The sequence below is a fragment of the Dermochelys coriacea genome, chromosome 5, assembly GCF_009764565.3.
Source record: "Dermochelys coriacea isolate rDerCor1 chromosome 5, rDerCor1.pri.v4, whole genome shotgun sequence".
Classification (NCBI taxonomy): Eukaryota; Metazoa; Chordata; order Testudines; family Dermochelyidae; genus Dermochelys; species Dermochelys coriacea.
In genome coordinates this window covers 129,118,132-129,126,126 of record NC_050072.1, presented here as the reverse complement: position 1 = coordinate 129,126,126, position 7,995 = coordinate 129,118,132, and the positions used below count along the sequence as shown (strand labels likewise).

The window sequence follows — 7,995 nt, the reverse complement described above, 5'->3', positions numbered from 1 at the left end:
ACAACAGACACACAGGAGACAGGATCTGAGTAAAGCAGAAACACTTGAAGGTATGTCTACCCTGCAATCAGAAACGTGACCGCTGACCTCGTAGACATACCTGAGCTAACAAGCTTGAATTACAGTAGCAAAGTGCAGCTGTGGTGGCACGGACTCTACAGGGGGATGCCTTCCAGTGGCTAGCCTCTGATATACACTACGGGTCAGATGTGTCTTTCTGCAGCACGGCGAGGGAGGAGCGAAGGAGCAGGGCGATGCATGAAGAGACCGCGGTTCATGGAGATGGGGAGAATGCAGTCTTTGCTACACATCCTTTTGGGGCAGGGAATCTCTCTCGCTACAGCAGGTTAGCACGTTGATCTTAAGCCTTTGGGTGCTACCATAATACAAACGAGCGTCTCTCCTGCTGCTGTGAGAGTCCTTCCCATGACCGTTGCACAGTGGGGATTCATGGGCTTTGGGAGTCCTATGTCAGGCTGGAATTGGGGCGCAAGGTGGGAAAGCAGCTGCTTTATGTGGCTTGCTACCCTGGCAGCTCAGCTGACATGCCCCAGCAGAAATTACCTACCCATGCCTTCAGAGAGGGGCAGCCTGTCGTTGTAATGGGAGGTGGGGAGCCATTCGGAGAGTGACTCCTGATGCTGCCAAGAGCAGGGGATGCTGAATGGAGGATCGATTCCTCTTGCAAATGAATGCTTCAAGCTCTGCAGAGAGGAGAGTGCGCATCCCTGTGAATCCTCGGGGAGCACACTGTGTCGTGGCGAGCCCCTCCCCTGATGGGGGAACGCTGCACCTGCTCCTTGGGCTCCTATTCACAGGGTTCTGCAAGTACTTTGCCCTTCTGAAGGGAAGACTCTGCCCCACTTGAGTGTCAACAGATTGTGCAGGACTGAATGAGAACGAAAGGAAAGAGCACAAGCGGCTGTGGTTCAGGAGAACTGAGGGCATCTGTCAATTGCACTCCTGGTTAGATTGTGCTTGAGTCCTAGGGGTCAGTTAGGAGGAGGTAGCTGAGGTTTGGGTTCCCTAATCCCTGTTATCTGGCCCACCTCTGGCCCTCTCTGAAGCAGTGCCCTCCTATTGCACCATGAGCTGTCTCTCTCTTTGACAAGTCCTCCTGCATATTTTTCTTGATCTAGTTACACAACTGTGGATGGAGGAGTCTGTGCTACCTGAACCCCATTGGCATCGGGCTTTGGTCATTGTTTCTGCTTTTTCTTTGCTTTGTTTACAGTGTTGCTGTAGCCTTGTTGGTCCCAGGAGATGAGAGAGACCAGGTGAGTGAGGGAATCTCTCTTACTGGACCAATTTCTGTTGGTGAGAGAGACAAGCTTTCTAGTTTCACAGAGTTCTTCTTCAGGTCTGGAAAGGTAATCCCAGTGTCTGAGCTAAATACAAGGTGGGACAGATTGCTTAGCATAAGGGGTTCACACATGCCATAGGAGACCACTTAAAATGAAATCCTTTTCTTTGTTATTTTCTCCACTCTCAAATTTTCTCTCTTTCACCCTTTGCAGACCTTTCAGTTCCTCTCCTATAGTTCCAATATGTTTACCATTTGTTTCTGCTCCTTTTCCAAAATGCCACAACTGGCAATATCTGACTGTTTATTTTCCTTTCATATTTCATTCTGCATATCATGCTTGGATATTTTGCCGCATAGATGAAGTATATATCTAGATCATTGATAAAAAGCCACAGCAATTTATTCACTTGCAGTCCCTCTGTCTATCAAGATACTTCAGTCCTTATTTTAAATCTATTCCTCTCACTTGATTAAATCAAAGGAAGCAATTAAAATCTTGTGTTTGGAATTGTCTGGTGGGCATTTCCCCACCTAAGGAAAAAACACCATTTATTTTCCAGAATGAATTTACCTTTATTGCATTTATCTCTCTAAATCTTTAACCCACTGCAGTCCTTTGAAGCTTTCTTCTCCTCCATCTTTCCACTGGAAATTCTTTTTTTCATGCTGGGTAAACAGCACATCATGGACTTCACGCCTTAAACTCAGCTGTTGCATGGCAGAGAAGAATAACTTTCTCCTTCTGAAAATGAAATGAGAAACCACTTCCCTTTGCACCCCTTCTGGTTGGCCTCATTGACTGCTTCTGTGTGTTTGATTGTCGGCAAGTTTATATGTCTCATTGTATCCCTCACCCCCCCCCCCCCCCTTTTCTGTATTCTCCGGGAAGGATACAAGTGTTTTAAGCCCTTGGACCACTTTTTAATTTAGTCTCTTACTTTCAGCACATTGGGAGCCAGTGATGAAAGAACCTGTTGGGTTTTTCCCTTCTGCTGCACCTGGAATCTCAACTCTCCAGATATTCACTCTGCTGCACAACTTATGTCTCTCGCCAAACATTCTGGCCAAGTTGGATCCTGAGGTCAAGTCATCTCTGCAATTCTCAGCTCAGTGGCTGCAATCCTGGAAGAACATTCCAGATATGTCTGGAAAAGCATGGATAATGATGTTGGTATCTTTGCGCAGGTCCGACAAGATGCTGAGAATCTTAGCTCCTACCTCAGGCCCTGCTTCAGCAAAACACATAGTTCAGTTCCATTGACTTCACTAGAAGTAAGCATGCTCTTAAAATGAATTGCTTTGCTGAAAATCAGGGCATAGTTGGGGTTGAGGGCACTTGGACCTCACAGAAGATGCTTAGTACATTGCATGATCAAAAGCTCTACTATGTTTATTAAGCCCAAACATCCCAGCTTTTCATTTTGGTTTCATCTCCGGAGCTCTCTGATTTAATTTATTTTTCTTTTTCTGCCTCCTGTGACAGAACAGTTCCCTGGGCCCTTCTCTTTCTTGCTGCCATCATGTTCTTTAGTCTCTCCTTGAACTCTTCATATTGTTCAACCAGGAGAACTTTAGGAACATTATTCAGTGACTCCATACCATGTGCTGAGGGGACTCTGAGGGCTGTAAGAGTCAGGAATTAGATGATGCAAGTCCTACCTGAGAAAACTTCCTTCTCTCTCCTATATGTTATCAAACTTACAAGGTCAAGTTGAGCCTCACTATTTGACTGGGTAAGAGGTGTAAATGCTAATAGTTAATACATTTGTTTTGCCAATCAAAAGAAGTTGTCCTCCATGCATGACAATTTCAAATACCTAGGCATCAATATTGATTGCATAAGATTGTTAAATGTAAACTGATAAGGGCTCCAAATCCAGAAGACATACATTTGACTCAATCAAAAAAGGAACTGAGATGTTAACATTATGGACAAATAATCCAGTAATCCAATTTGTACTAATTAAATTAGTTCTTCCTTTGGCTATTCAGCTTCCTGTTCCAAAGTACAATTGCTGAAATTAATTACTATGGCTGACTCATTCATGTGCCACATTTGACTACAAGAATACAGCATTTCTAGAATAGAAGATAGAAAAATAAGTGTATTTTAATGAGAAGCACTACACAATTTGTTAGGACTTAAATGAGATATGATTTCTTTTCTGTGCCAATGGCCTGCACTGAGGGAACACTGGAACTACAAAAAGTTCTGTGCTGTCATAACACGCCCTGCCATTCTATACAAATGGGAACTACTCGTAATTAATAACCTCAAGATGTCCTCTGACCACCTAGCAGAATTTTTTAACATATCCCTAGAAGTCCAAGGGATAGATAGGAAAAAAACAACAAAACCCCAGATGACACATCAGGAAAAAAGTAAGCTTGGAAATAACAGTGGCCATTTTATAAACTCTCAGGTGCAGCTTTTCAATCATTAGCAAACCATTTACTAATTAAAAAAAAAGTTGTGTTCTCTGAGACTGAAAATCCTAGAGGTGCAGACAGCACTGTAGAACTGCAGATTTGTCATTATCGTCTCTTCATAAAACCGAGAAAGCTAAAGAGAAAAACTAACAAATAGAAATTATACACTGTGTCTTGCTCAGTTTGCTAAAGCAGAGTCAAATGCTGTTAGGGAATGTGAGTATTATAGCTGACAGTCTCAGAAGTACTAACTCCCATTGACACAATACCATGGGCCAAATTCACACCTATCAAAACCAGGCATGACTTCCATTGACATTTCTGAGAGTTGGGCCAGCTGTGAAATAGTTCCCCAGTCTTTAAATGGCCTCTGACCTGCTACTGTCAGTTAGACATTGACTTTAGTCCTATTATTGGAATTTTCATCCTGAAGGTCTTGGTTGGTGGAGTAGTTTTGTGAGTGCTTGTGTATGCCCATTCCAATGGAGGGTGTGTGCATCCCATGTACCGATGCCAGAGAGTTTTTACTAGCAGCTTTCCCTCATGCCTGGAGCTGACAGTCTGGAGGGTGGTGCAGCCTTGTCCATCCCTTCAATTCCTTCTTATCATCTGTGGTTGGCACATGGTGTTGTACATACAATTGTTGTCTTTATCTCCTATTTGTATATACTGTTCAGAGGTACTCGGTTTTCATTCATCCTGATGTTCAGTTTTTCCCCCTGTATATAAAGACGTGCTTTCCCGTTGACATCAATGAGACTAAAACATGTGCTTTGCTGGACAAGAGCTATAATGCTTACTGTGCATCGGGGTTACCAACCTTTCCAGTCCACTTAGGGTTGGAAATTTGGAAGATGACATGGAACACCTGTACTATGACCAATTTATGAATATCATGTTTGACTGTAATATAAACAGGTATTCCCTTGACAGATCTTAAAAGCTTGATGCGAGCCACTATTCTCTGACACCCCGGGTTTACAGGCCATGTGGAATCTGACACTTGTGATGGGATTAACCTGATGGTACTTTGCATGGTTTGTGTTGCATCTTTAGATTTTTTTCGAACGGTCGCAGGCTCTAATTTTTCAATATTGTCATGACAGAGGGTGGATTTTTAGGCCCAACTCCTTTGTGTTTATTTTTTATCCCAGCTATTTGACTTACAGAATGCACAAGCTTCATTGATGGAGTTCAGTTACTGCAGAGGTCAGATGTTGGAGGCCTGGATCTATGAAGGTATTGAGGTTCCTAGGGCTAGATTCGTCAAAGGACTTAGGTCAGGGATGGGCAAACTACAGCCTGCGAGCCACATTCGGCATATCAGGCCATTTAATCTGGCCCTCAGCTCCCGCCGGGGAGTGGGGTTGGGGGTTTGCCCCACTCTGGCACACCAGGCGGGGAGCAGGGTTGGGGCTTCCCCGCTCTGCATGGCTCCTAGGAAGCAGCCGGCATGACCCCCCTCCAGCTCCTATGTAGTATGCAGCGGCGTGCCCAAGTGGCTCTGCATGCTGCCCCGTCCAAAGGCACCACCCCATCCGCAGGCTCTGCCCCCGCAGCTCCCACTGGCTGTGGTTCCTGGCCAATGGGAGCTGTAGGGGTGGTGCCTGTGGACAGGGCAGTGCACAGAGTTGCCTGGCTGTGCCTCGGAGCTGGAGGGGGGACATGCTTCAGGGAGCTGCTTGCGATAAGTGCCACCTGGAGCCTGCACACTGAGCTCCCCCCTGCGCCCCAATCCCCTGCCACAGCCCTGATCCCCTTCCTGCCCTCTGAACTCCTCAATCCCAGCCCAGAGCCCACTCTTGTACCCCAAGACCCTAATCCCATCCGCCACCCCAGAGCCTGCACCCCCAGCCAGAGCCTTCACCCTCCCCCTGTGCCCCAGCAGCCTGCCCCATCCCTGATCCTCCTCCGAACCCATGGGTCCCAGCCTGGAGCACCCTCCTACACCTCAAACCTCTCATCCCCAGTCCCACCCCAGAGCTTGCACCTCCAGATGGAGCCCTCACACCCCTCCCTCACACCAACCCCCTGCCCCAGCCCTGATCCCCCTCCCACCCTCTGAACCCCTTGGTCCCAGCATGGAGCCCCCTCCTGCACCCCAAACCCCTCATCCCCCCCCCACTCCAACCCAGAGTCCCCTCCCACCCTGAACTCCTCATTTCTGGCCTCACCCCAGAGCCCTCACCCTCTACCACACCCCTACCCTCAATTTTGTGAGCATTCATGGCCGTCCATACAATTTCCATACCCCGATGTGGCCCTCAGGCCAAAAAGTTTTCCCACCCCGACTTAGGTGACTGAACACCATTGCAGTTGCCATCCTAACTTTTTTTGATTCCAGCCTCACACTTCTATTAGGGTTGCTAACCGTCCAGGATTGGCCTGGAGTCTTCAGGAATTAAAGATTAATCTTTAATTAAAGATTGTCATGTGACAAAATCTCCAGGAATACATCCAATCAAAATTGGCAACCCTAAATTCTATTGATTTCAATGGACGTTAGGAGCCTAAATACCTTTGTGGCTCTAGGCCAGAATGTCTAAGGTCTGTCAGGGCCTGATGGAGCTCCCAGTAAGATGTCTCAATGGTCCAAACAGTCGCACTTTAGCTAACGTCAGACTGTTGCGATGTGATGGTGGCCATCTTGGCTTGCACAGCGGGGGTTGAATGAGGGACCTCCCAAGTTGAAAGTAGGAATTGCGCTAAAGAGCTCCACATTCCAGGTGAGAGCTGTCCCATGCCTATGTCCTCTGTGGATTGGGAGCAGTAGGGGGCCGTGTGACACACTGACCAGAGGTAGATTTTAAGGAGGAATAAGGTGGTATTTTTTTTGACAGAGTTTTTCATCAGAGCTGGCATCAGAGAGGGGTTGTGGGGAAATGGAACAAGCAGGCAAGGTTGGCATGAAGGTGGGAGTTGACGGCATGAACCTGAACTAGACGGATGGAGACAACATAAGCAGGGAGGTGGAGGTGAGGGGACACGAGGACACTGGTACTTTGGTAGGCTGTGCATGCTCGGAGGTGGGGATAGATGCAATTACTCGCTCCCTTTGCCCTCTCCTCTTACTGTGGATTGGGGGAAAGAGAAGAGAGCAGGGAAAGGGACCGGGTAGAGGCAGTGGAATGAGGGAGGGGATGAGCTGGGTTTCGGCAGGGGAGTGTGTGAAGTGTAGCCAGAGGGTGGCATGTGCTCATGGCCTAGGAGGCTCTGTCAGGGCGGGGATCAGAGGCTGCTGGTGGAGTGGGGGCTTCAGTAAGCCAGCCTGGAAGCTGCTTCTGCCTGCTGAGGGTGTGAAAGAGCCTGCTGAGGCCCGTGGCCCCCTCGCTTCTGCAATCTGGCCCAGCCAGGGAGCAGGGAAGGGCTAGTAGTCCTGGCACTCCCCTCCCTTTGCTGCAGCAGTGGTGGTGACCAGCGTGGTAACGCACAGGTTATGCTGCAGGGGGACAGTCTGCGTTTTACCTGGGGACGTGAACGGAATATCCCCAAGGCACGCAGGGAGACAGAGTCCAGATCTACTGTCACCAGTCTTGTGCCTTAACTACAATCTCATCCTTCCTCCCCTGAGACATGAATAGTTCTGGTGAATAGATCTTTACATCTACAAGGACAAACCTTCCAAAGTCCTTGACTTTTTTTTTAATGCAAAATTTGTATGTTCCAGATTTGACCCTAGCCCCATCAAATGAGCTCAAGTGGATGGGAACCTGGGAGGCAGTGACCATGAGATGGTCAAGTTCAGGATCCTGACACAGGGAAGAAAGGAGAGCAGCAGAATACGGACCCTGGACTTCAGAAAAGCAGACTTTGACTCCCTCAGGGAACTGATGGGCAGGATCCCCTGGGAAAATAACATGAAGGGGAAAGGAGTCCAGGAGAGCTGGCTGTATTTTAAAGAATCTTGATGGAGGTTACAGGGACTGTCAAGGTTCCTTCCCCACGCTGAACTCTAGGGTACAGATGTGGGGACCTGCATGAAAACCTCCTAAGCTTACTTTTACCAGCTTAGGTTAAAACTTCCCCAAGATACAAACTATTTTACCTTTTGCCCTTGGACTTTCGCTGCCACCACCAAACGTCTCACTGGGTTTTTTATTCGGAAAGAGCTGTTTGGAAATGTCTTTCCCCCCAAAATCCTCATCAAAACCTTGCTCCCCCCCCCTTCCTGGGGAAGGTGTGATAAAAAACCTCACCAATTTGCACAGGTGACCACAGACCCAAACCCTTGGATCTTAAGAACAATGAAAAAGCATTCA

At 47.6% G+C, this 7,995-nt stretch overlaps 1 long non-coding RNA gene across 1 annotated transcript; it reads left to right on the top strand.

Moving 5' to 3' along the window:
* Window positions 1–221: 221 nt before the first annotated feature.
* LOC119856075 lies at window positions 222–4,365 on the top strand. Its single transcript, XR_005293144.2, has 3 exons — window positions 222–346; window positions 1,235–1,277; window positions 2,251–4,365. It is a non-coding gene; the product is annotated as an uncharacterized LOC119856075 (long non-coding RNA).
* The last annotated feature ends 3,630 nt before the right edge of the window (window positions 4,366–7,995 follow it).